At 40.5% G+C, this 11,189-nt stretch overlaps 1 long non-coding RNA gene across 3 annotated transcripts; it reads left to right on the forward strand.

The window, feature by feature from the left end:
• The first annotated feature begins 970 nt into the window (after positions 1 to 970).
• On the forward strand, positions 971 to 8,897 carry LOC110352636 (uncharacterized). Of its 3 annotated transcripts, none has more exons than XR_011806642.1 (4): positions 971 to 1,085; positions 5,025 to 5,260; positions 5,395 to 5,529; positions 6,002 to 8,897. It is a non-coding gene; the product is annotated as an uncharacterized lncRNA (long non-coding RNA). The 3 variants fall into 3 exon arrangements; XR_002401894.4 differs by having other exon boundaries at positions 6,007 to 8,897; XR_002401895.4 differs by having other exon boundaries at positions 5,412 to 5,529; positions 6,007 to 8,897.
• Positions 8,898 to 11,189: the final 2,292 nt, after the last annotated feature.

Below are 11,189 nucleotides of genomic sequence, written 5' to 3' on the forward strand. Positions count from 1 at the left end.
GCTAAACTGAGCTAGTAACTTTTTTTAGGTCCAATGACCATGTTCCAAGTATGGCATTTTCTTATTGTAGAAATTTTAAAAAGTCACAGATAAGCTGGGAGGACTTCTTGAGTCCTATATTCATTCAGTCCTCTGATATTTCTGGTAATGTGCATAATCCCCTTCACCATTTATCAAGGTCCATCTTAAAAGCAGACAGGGTTTTGTCCATAGCAAAATGCGTAAGTAAATAGTAGCCTCTTTTTAATTTCTAAAGTATATTTATTCCTGGGCTTTTGTCCGTGTGTGTCAGCATTGCCCTTTCAACTAAACTGCTTTCTCTTCCTTGGTTTTAACACCTCAGTGCATTTATAGGCAGTAATCCTATCTGTCTAGTTTTTGTTTGGCTAACAGCACCCAACAAACCCCCCTTAGTCCTGTATGATATACTCTCTTTTCCTGTCATATAGTGATGCAGCACTTCTCTGCACCTCTTTGTTTGATTTTTTTTTCTTTCTTGAATGTAGGCAACAAAAACCATGCATAGTGGTTCCAGGTAACATATTACAGTGCATCAGTGCTTCCCTCTCTCTACTGGAATTACTTCTCTTGTCACTGCCTATAATCTTCTTCTCTCTCTCTCTCTTTTTTTTTTTTTTTTTCTCCTGAGATGCATCAAATCTTATCAATGGCTCAGAGACATTCATTGTCTGACAAATACAAATCCACCTTTCTTTTCCTCCCTTTTTGTTCCCATTTTCAATGGGTAGCAAGCATTCTTGCTATTGGTTTTTAAATACATCACCTTGGAATTTGTCCTAGTTCAGCCAACCCCACCGTTTTACTGAGACCTGCAAGTTAACCAGAGCCCTACTGGGATGCTTTCCACCTGTGGAAATGCACTAATTTAATTAGTGCACACCCACTTCTTGGCCATTAATGAAAGTATTTAAGGCACTTCATTTGGAATACTATTCTTGAGTGCTAATTTCCTGTTTGGCATAATTTGCCAGTGCCTGCCCTTTGGAAGCTTAGAAGGTTCCTTGTGCTAATTTTCATCTCACAGAATATGAATCAATTCTATGAAGTATTTTATAGAAGAACGGGTAGGTTAGTGTGTTACTGTGCTTCCCTTAGCAAAATAAGTCAATGACTGAGGTAACCTGAAACTTGGTCCTCTTAGTAAATCAGTGTTGTATTTTAAGGCATCTGTTATTTCTCTTCTTGTCTTTCATTCTCCCTAAAATCTTGCATTTCAGAATGGCTGGTCTATAGTTGCTAGGTTGCCCTTCCTTGGCACCCTTTTTTAACTGAAGTTGCCACACTTGTCTTCCTTCAGCTAGATATACCAGCTTGATGTGTCCTGATCTAAACTCAATGGGGCCTTTCCATAAACCTATTTCCCATAAACAATCCTGTTATTGCATCTGTGTTCTACCTACTCACCTTCAGAAGCAGATGCAAAGTATTAATTATTTTTGTGGGGGAGCATCCTTAAAATAGCTTTAAATAGCAATTTTACATTTGTCCTAGTTCTTTATTCATTATTTCTAGAGGATCTTTAAGCCTTGCTTCTGATTTCACAAGAACTAAATTATCCTGAGTTTTCAGAGTTCCTATTCTGATCTCTTACTTTCAATCTTCCAACTTCTGGTTTCTTTTCCTGAGCAAATCCTTTTTGATTTTTGAAGAATCTTTGGCAAATCTCAGTAGCCTATTTAATAGAATTATTTGTCCAGCAAGATCCAGTGTTCTTATGCCTGGCAATATGAATCACAAACCTGCACTCTACCCCATTTCAGTGCCATTACTCTTCAGACTGTTTTGCTATGATATAGTCTGCCATTTTACAGTTAAAAGCCTTAGCTACCAGCTTGCCTTTGGATATACTGCTATTTCATTTAAAGTGAAACATAGTCAGTACTGTCATCACTTGATAGCATATTATTTTCTCTACTGTTTCTTCTATAAGATTTTTCACTACTTGTCCATCACCAACTTAAAATACTATAATCTCTCAGAGGTTCAACTTCTACTTTCAAAATTACTGGATTCTACTGCAGTTGTAGCATCTCTTCTCCAGTCTCTGACTGTGAAATTTAAAGTCTCCCATAATGATACAATACCCTGGTAGCTTCTCTCTCTCCTGATACTGAAGTAATCTCAGGTCACTGTAGAACCCCATGCCTATCCTTCTACAATCTCTTTCAGGACTTTTTCCAAACATATTTTGACACAGACTAATCCTCTAATATCCATATTGCTAATTAAGATTTCTTGATGGCCAGCTATGCTCTTAATACATAATGCTACTACATCTTAAGAATCCCTTCTCCATTTCTTTGACAGAGTACACCATGCAGTACCTGCACTCCCATTGCAATTAGTATTGTATCATTTTTTTGCTGTCTCTAATATCCTGATTCATGTCATGCTCTAATAAGCTGAATTCTTCCATCTTCATGTGCAGGTTGCTTTTTTGCATTTATTACTGCCTCACTTCACCTGGTTTCCTAGCTAGGTTAAGTACAATATTGGCACTGATTCATTGTCTATCCAGTCACTGGGATTTGGGGGCATTTTTCCTCCTCTATTCCTCTATTTCCTTCTATCTGATATTCCTTTATCTTTGGATATCCTCACTTGATTTTTCTTTTCTTTGTATCATAAGAAGGTGATGGTAGTATAGCTATCTCCCCAGTTTTCCTTCTTTTTCCTATGCATTTTCTTGCAGTTAGGAGCCCTTCCTTTCTATTACAGCAGACTCTGTCTTAGGAAAGTCATGGTTCAAACGTTCAAGGGGAGCCCCTTCCTAGAAAAGATCCTTCTTCCTAGGAAGGCCCTTTCCGTAACATTCATCTCTGCCCACTGGTGGTGGATTATTACTACTACTGCTATTACTTTTTAATTTTTTTTTCTTTAAAACTTTAGTTAAAGAAATTTTGCTAATTCATTAAAAATTCTATATTTCTTTCTGTCCTTTCTAAGTGTTTATACAATGCTCATAACCTTGATATCTGCCTCTATTTAGGCAAAGAGTGTTTTATCAGAAAATTAACATCACAAAATGTTATTTCACAGGGCCTGTGTCTCAGACAAAAATAGAGTGCATTTTCTGGGTGCTCCTTGTTTCTTAGTGTAAGTGTCTATATTTCCTCTAGTAAGTACCTATTTCAGTTATACTACAGGTACTTTGCTGTAGTAAAGGAGGTCTAAGGACACAGGCAGGAAGGGTTTACACATTCAGGTAATATTTTTATTAGGTCAACTGGAAAAATTAATCAAGCTTTCCAGCATGAAGGCACATCCTAGGGTCATTTGGTATCTGAACTGTTAAAAATGTTAATAGATTGTAGTGTCTAAATGGCCTAAAAGTTAGGAAAATGCTATTATCCTTTTATATTTAGTGGTTATGTAACTTGGCTGAGTCACAGGGAAGAATCTGTAGTAGATTCAAAACCGGAATCAAGAGATCTGTGTCGAAAACATGTGCCAGTCTTGATGACACTGCCAATGATATCTGTAAAGAATAAAATGGAGAAGAAACAGGACTTATTACAGAAAAAATCTTTAAAACTACAACATTACTGCAAGAATACATTCTGGAATATCTATCTATTCATTGCAATGTAGTCACCCATGACTTTAAAATAAATAAATAAAAGGCAAAAGGAGAGATGACAAAATGCAAAGAGATCCCAGAACAAAAAGAAAAGAATAGAGGAATACAGAAACACACCCAGATGCCATTTCCAAACATGATGTGTAACCATGGCTCTGAATACAACATTGTGAAAGTAAAATGTCAAACCAAAAGCCCTACAAACAACAGAGGGGACATACAGGATAGCACCAGCATCAAGGTCCTGACCTAAATGGGTGCCAGTTATAACCTCTTTCTTGTGGAGGAGAAGCTTCTCATGTGTTGTTAGGAGGATGGTCAGTATCTTCCAACCCACCTGTAGTAAGCAGTGTACAGTCTTCATCTAAGAATAAAACAACCTCATAGGGTAATGGAAATGGGAAGATGCCCCATAGCATGAAGAAGGTTTATAGTCCCCAAAGCAGTGAGGTTCACAAAACAGCCATTGAGAAGGTTGTTGGCATGAGAACCTCTGAGCCTCTCTAAGCTGGGCCAGGTCAGTTCATTAACAATGATCTAACACCGGTGTTAAACCTCTTCTGTTCAAAAGAACTAAGAGCTGATTTAGTGCTCCTCAAGGCCTGTCCCAATCCAATGTTCCTTCCTAAATACAGAAGTATTAAACAGCACTGTCTTTTCAAAAACTGTCTGCTTAAGTAACCTGTTGGCCCCTGCAATGATGTCTTCTTGGAAAAGGGCTTACTGTGGCAGGGAGCTTGAGCAGCCCAGTCCTGCATCTCATCTTACTGAAAACATTAAACATAAAGAGTTATGATGGAAAAAAAAATTATAAGCAATATCAGCTTAAATTTTAAAGTATCTGTATAACAGCAAGCAAATGCCTGTTACCACCTTCAAATATTTTAAATAAATATAAAATTAAGCATATTTTTAAAATTTTTTAATTTTTTTAATCAGGTCTTTAGACTGTAAGCTCCTCAGGGCAGGGAATCTGCCTCTATATTCATTATTTTAAAAGCAACACGCACAACTATACAACAAACCACAGTTTTAGATAACTACTCAGTGTAGTACCTTGAAGTTTCTCCTTAAATTGCTTGTGGAAGCGATTGCTACCAGGTACTGAAACCGTTTTGAACAGTGAGAGGTCTGAAATACTGTGCAAGGTCCTATTTCTTGCATCCACAGCAGGGGTGTAAATATTCACAGTCATTTGAGCATCACTTAAGCAACAGCAATAAAGACCCTGAGCATTTTGTGAGAATTAATGACTGCCTGAGAGTGTTAATCGCCTGAGGTGGAACTTTGGGCCATTAACCCCAACTGGTCATTAAACTTCAGGGAAGGTCCAAGGCTGAGGTCATAAGGACAGTTATGAATTCTGGGGGGAAGGTATATTTATATATGTTGATTTAACACTTTTTCATTTGTGCTGTTGTAGATCAAAGCTCCAGATAGGCTGAAGAAACTACAGAGCTCTAGATGCTGGTGACAACTGCCAACCCTTCATCTTAATGGACTGCAAATATCAACACATCAGAAAATTCCCAGCCAAGCTGGAAACATTTTCAGCACTTGTAAAACATTCACAAATGCCAGCAGGCAGTTCTAAAAATCAGAATCACTCCATCCTGCTCCCTGGTACGCATAACCCATATACATGGCAGGGGAAGGAAGGTGAGTAGGGTATAGACAGCAAAAGGGCTGAAATTCATCCAAATTCATCCAGATCTAGGCTCTCTCTCCTCTTGAAGTGCCAGCTGAACCTTGATGGTTTTTAATGCACTGTCCTCCTCTTGATCTCTGCCCAGATATCTGTTTTACACAGGCTGTGCATTTCTGGCAGTACGCAGCTTTGCCACTCATCTCAGAGCAAGGACAAAGACTTGGTGTACCCCTGAGGGGCTATCCCAGTTCAGAGGAGACCCAAGAGGAGCAGGGAGGAGGTGAGGCCATGGGGCATCTCCATGGGAAAGCTCAGGGCTATAAAAAGGACACACAGACAAGGACATCCAGGTGCTCCTCACTGAAGAGATGCAAGAATGCCTTGGCTTGTAGAAAACACCCAAAGGTGCTGTTTCATGTGGCAACGGAGCTGCTGTAATTGCCAGATGTCTCCCAGAGAGTCTCTCTGCTCTCCCATTTGCTTTTCCTCCATCTCCTACCTCCATGGCTCTGCCTCTCCTTGACACCTCAAGGAGCCCATTTCGGCTCACTAACCCAGCAGAAATCTGGGTGGATAGGGTGGAAGGGGTGGAGGATGGGTTGTTTCACCTCTTGTTTGTATTTTTGTGAGCTTATTTGTGTTTTTTTGTTTGTTTGTTTGTTTGTTTTTTGTTCTTGTTTGTTTGTTTTTGTTGTTGGTTTTTTTTTTGGTTTGGTTGTTTGGATTTTTTTTTTCTTTTACTGCATGAGGAGATCAGTAGGAGAACACAGCCTGCACCCAGGAGGATGCTGAGACACCAGCCATTTAGACTGGCTCATCCTAACTGACATGCAGTTTCCCACAGCTGGAAAGAAGTACTAAGCTACAGTTATTTGAAAAGCTTATCAACTGGGGCTGAAAATTCCCACAGATAAGTCTTGCGCTATGGAAGACAGTGACAAAATTCCCACAAATTTCAAACAAGACAAGAGCTCACATATTCTCTGCAACATATTGCAGAAGACTTTCTGCTAATTTCTGAAGGAGACCTGAAGAGTACAAAGATGCTTTAGAAAGATTCAAAAAAAAAAGAGAGAGAGAGAAGTAAACATATCACTCTCAGCTCTTTGGAACAATTAAAATGTAAAGAGAAGTACCATTTTAGTTACACACATAGGTGCTTAACAGAGAAACTGCTCACAATATATCTAAATCCCCAACTGTTTTTGCCACAGCAGGATTAGATACCAGGCATAAAGTAGTGTTCTGGCAAGGAGCCAGCGCATTCCTGGATTGCACATATGTTAGATATGCCTGGCGTTTATTACAACAGTGCAAGAGCACCTCTATAGTCAAGGGTCAGTGAGCATTTCCATTATAAACAAAGAAGTTAAGGCTCTAATAGCTTACTTGTTTCAAAGTCTCAGTGAAGAATTGCAAAAAAAATGTGTATTGAAAAGCCTGACAAAAAAATGTTATTAGAGAATTTTAGTTCAGAGATCTTCCAACCCCAATTTTTCCAGAGCCTGTAAAAAAATAAAATAAAATAGCTTGTAATATTGTTTTTTTTTAAGCTTTTAGTTTGCAGGCAGATCTGAAGGTAGCACATGGATTTCTTCATCTGTGGATTTGACCCATGCACAGCTGGGGCATCATTACGATCTCTGCCCTTGGAATTCTCTTCTTAGACAAGAATCACAGAGCACAGCAGCACATTTAGAGCATGAGGTTATGGCTCACACTTTTTGCAGAGGGACTGCCAGAGGTTAATACACCTGCTAGACACATCCCACTAGACAAACATTATTTTGCCTTCACAGGTCAACAAGCTACCTCCCTACCAACTGCATTTTAAACTGAAATCGTATGATGCCATGGCAAGAGCACCCAGCCATGGGCAAATGCATATTAATGTCCTTGGTTGCTTCTAACAAAATCAACGTGCCCTGCATGAGCTGCCATGGCCTGAGGCCCACCCCAGCATGTCAGACCCTAGGCCAGGGTCAGCAAGAGGAGCTCTGTATGGGAATGAGGAGCAATGTCAGTTTCTCGTTAGACAGCCTCCATGCCTCCAAGGCTTGGTCAAAGGGAGGTTTGCATGCTGTAACTATTTGCTCCTGGTAAAAGAATGATTTTTGTCCATGCTACCTGCACAAAAGGTAACAGATACCTCAGGTTATACTTGTGTCTTGTTTGAAATGGGAGTAGTTTGTTATTTCCAGCTAAAAACAGGCACAGAGGAGCCTCACAATGTACCTCAGTCACACAGAACTGTGGTGATGGCTTGAAATTGCTGTTGCACCAGTGTGCTTAAAGGAATTAATCAGGGTTTTACCACTTACCTACCTGCTTTCCCCTAAAATGTTAATCCAAATTATTACAAGGAATAGAAACATTACTGTAATTCTGCTAATAATATAGTCATTTATAAGATAGACTTTCTTGCCTTTGAAGTAGAACCAGATACACTGTTCTTGTAGATCCAGTATCATGCCAATCAAAAGTCATGCTTTCTGCAATATTTATGATGAGATCTAAAATACTGGCACATCCAGTTAAGTTATGGAAATCTGTATTTTAAAGACTGAGCCAAATATTAAACATTCATATCTTTCAAGAGAAAGAGAGCATGGGGACAGCTACTGTGCAGCCTCTTCCATTAGCACGAGTCGTGCACCAGTTCCACATGTGCTAAGGGACCTATCCTTCTCACTGGCAGATTTTTAGAACATGTTAGGTAGATGTTGTTAGCAAGAGCAATAGCATACCATAAACCCTAGCTGAGACAGGGAGAGAGCATGTTCCCTGAGGACTCATCATGGCCAGAAGAGGAGGAATGGGTTTGAAAGTCCCCATCTGCCCAGCGGAGTTTCATCGTGAAGAAAAACTATAGATAATGGCCTGTGGTTTGTAGTTATCTGCTCCTAGTTCTTTACAATCAGGGGAATGCCACATATACCACAAGCTGAGTGCAAGATGAAGCAATTAAACCAGATCCTTAAAAGCAGTCTGAGAATACTTTGCTTGGAGCCATCCATTACAGCAAACAATATATCAGACACCCTTCATTATCAAGAATCTGTCCTGCAGGTACTGGAATTTCTCCCGCTTACTTTACATTGGGCAAGAAGCTGAATTTTTCCCTGTGGTCCCATACAAAGAATCTAACACCACTTCCCACTGAGAGTCATAAGCAAATGCTGAGAGACCAGGACCTGAACTTTGAGCAAGATTTATTAATAGGTTCGGGCACTCTAGCTAAGTGTAACCGTGAGTGACCTCATGGGGATAGCTAACTACTGCTTATAGCAAAACACCCATTTGTATCAGCTAGTAACAACTTCTGGTTGCCTTTTACCTGCACGATATTGTTAACAGCATATCTTTGGGCTGAGAGCAGTGTAAGAAGCCACTAGAGTGGCTGAAGAGACATTTGCTTTGTACCACATTTCCTTGACTTTGGTCTCCTGCACTTCACTCATCCCCCCTTTACGGTGGTCTCTGATGGAAATCAGGTGGCAGAGTCTGAGGCTGTGGCATTGTCTGTGGATAGCCAGTTTGATTTTTTTTTCTGTGACCTCTCTGTGTTGTAATAAATCTAAGAATTCAGAATCCAAATCAGAAGTACTGTTTCACCAAGACTAAAGCTGGGAAGGTTTAAGGCATTGAGTGACCTATATATGGGGGCTTTTTCAGTGGATTCTTCAAGACAAAAACATTTATTTGTCATTAAAACACTATTTGTTACCCCAGATTTTGTGTGTTTTGTGGTTAGGATTTAATCCTCTTCTGAAAACATCTATATTTGTGTACTGAGAAAAAAGCTGCTTTCCTTAGCAAATGTAAATTTCTTAATAACCTTCCTGTTAACAGCCATGATTTAAAGACCCTGCTCAGTCCATTTCCCATTGAACACGCCTTGGTTTCCCTTATTTCAGCTGTGTGCTACTGGAAGTACAGCACTAGTGCACTCCAAGTGAGTTTATTTAAGAGGACTTTGGACCAAAAGAAATGGAACAGCCTTTATTTTCCTTTATTCCCTGGTTTTAATAACTACCCTTTTCACAACAGTCCTCATCCTTAGCTCAGGATTGTTGTGGTTCTTTGGGCATGGCTCTGGCCCTTCTCATGCCCTCCACAACAGTGTGTGGGTGGCAGTGTGTGTGTGTGTGTCTGTGTGCCTGTGCCTGGCTAAGGACTGCTTCCTCAGGAGTGCACCATCACAGAGCTGACACGCTGTATGTGTGAGCTCTTCTGCTTCAGGAGCAGGTCCTCGGAGCATCAACTTCAGCCACACCAAGGGAAAGATGCTGCATTTTAGGGATGGAAGTGAGAAATGGGTACGTGGTGCCCGGGCTGTGCACTGCTGATTGTTGCTTAGCAATGAAATGTGCAGCACATGGTGAGAGTGCAAAGATACCAGAGCATTTTTTATTTTTATTTTTCTTAAGAAAAAGAAAACGAATAAGAAGGTCACACTAATGATCACTAGAGAAATGGGAACATTATCAGATGCGGCAGCTAGAAAGGAGGTCGTACTCCCCCAGCCTGTCTGCAAAATCCTCTTTCCTCATTTAATTTCAGCACTGAAGGACAGAAGAGGAGGCAAATTCAAAGTGCTTTGTCCCCACTCTTGCCTTATTGTTAGCAATCCCATTCCATTTTAACACACTGGAATAAGTTTTTTTCTTTTTTATATGAGGCCTGCTCTTGGGTTAAAAGGAGAAAGGCAGAGAAACTGCTACGTTACACTGAAATAATGGATTTAGAAAAAAAAATATTTTTTAGAGCAGATGAAAACACAAATATTATTTTCAGGCTAGAGCAAGGCATCCCATTAATAATGATTTAGCGAGGATCCCAGAGGCAGCTAAATAAACCAGGAAGGCTAGGCTGAGCTAGGCAAACTGCTTATGATTACAGTTACAATCCAACCTCATTGGAAAAAAAAAAAAAGAAAAAAAAAAAAAGAACTAAAATCCTTCACAAAGCAGAGTGAAGAAGAAATGTGACTTGTGGCCTTTTGTTAATACAGTATCAACTTTAATTGAACCTCCAGGCTTTGATTCAAGTCAATATATCTGGAGCTTCCTGGAACAATAAATCTTAATGTTAACCACAGTACAGGTCAATCTCTGTCTAATATATGCTTTGTAATGCATTTAAAGTAGAGATATAGTATGTAGATAGTGAATTATTCATACATACAAACTACTAATGAATAAGTCAATATACCGACAAGATTTGGGACCTCTAATATTAGAGAGAGGAGCTACCTCTGTGGGAGCACAGGTCCCCAGCAGCAGCTTAACACAGTGATTCACCTGTGCACACATTGTGCTTATTCCTACCAGACTCATTTGAGACCATTTCTAGGCTGAAAACTTGCATTCAGAGACTTGTAGTTTGGGAACATGCCTTACTTGTGTCACACACAACCTCCCAGGGATAGACTGAGATCTATGGGCAGCTCGGATCCAGCTTGCCTTCCCAGAGCTGCCCTCCCTGGGGGTGCTGGGGACGCTACTATCTCCAGCAGCAGCTACCTCCCACACCTTTCCCATGCTTCTCTCCCCTGCCTGCATGGCACCAGCAGTCTTTGGTGAGAGTCCTCGCATCTCACCCCCAGCCCAGGAGGTGTGGATGAAGGTCTGGAGCTGCAGCTGCGGATGCAGGACTGGAGCTGAAGCTGCAGGTGCTCTTCTCCTGCCCACCAGCTGTGATGGACCACAGGCACCAAAGCCACCAGCGTGAAAGCTCATCTCAGATCCTGCCACTTACCTGGACAGACTCAGCTCATAGATCAAATAACCACAAACTGTGGTTTCTGTGGACACAGCTATTTGGCTTATCAGATCTGAGAGCAAGAGAGAGATCACTGGCTGCCTCAACATGGGAGATGAGGTCTGTGTAACGGTGAGCAAGGATGGACCTCCCATGAACACGTTGCAGGCTTGGCAG

This window comes from Anas platyrhynchos, chromosome 1, assembly GCF_047663525.1.
Source record: "Anas platyrhynchos isolate ZD024472 breed Pekin duck chromosome 1, IASCAAS_PekinDuck_T2T, whole genome shotgun sequence".
Lineage (NCBI taxonomy): Eukaryota > Metazoa > Chordata > Aves > Anseriformes > Anatidae > Anas > Anas platyrhynchos.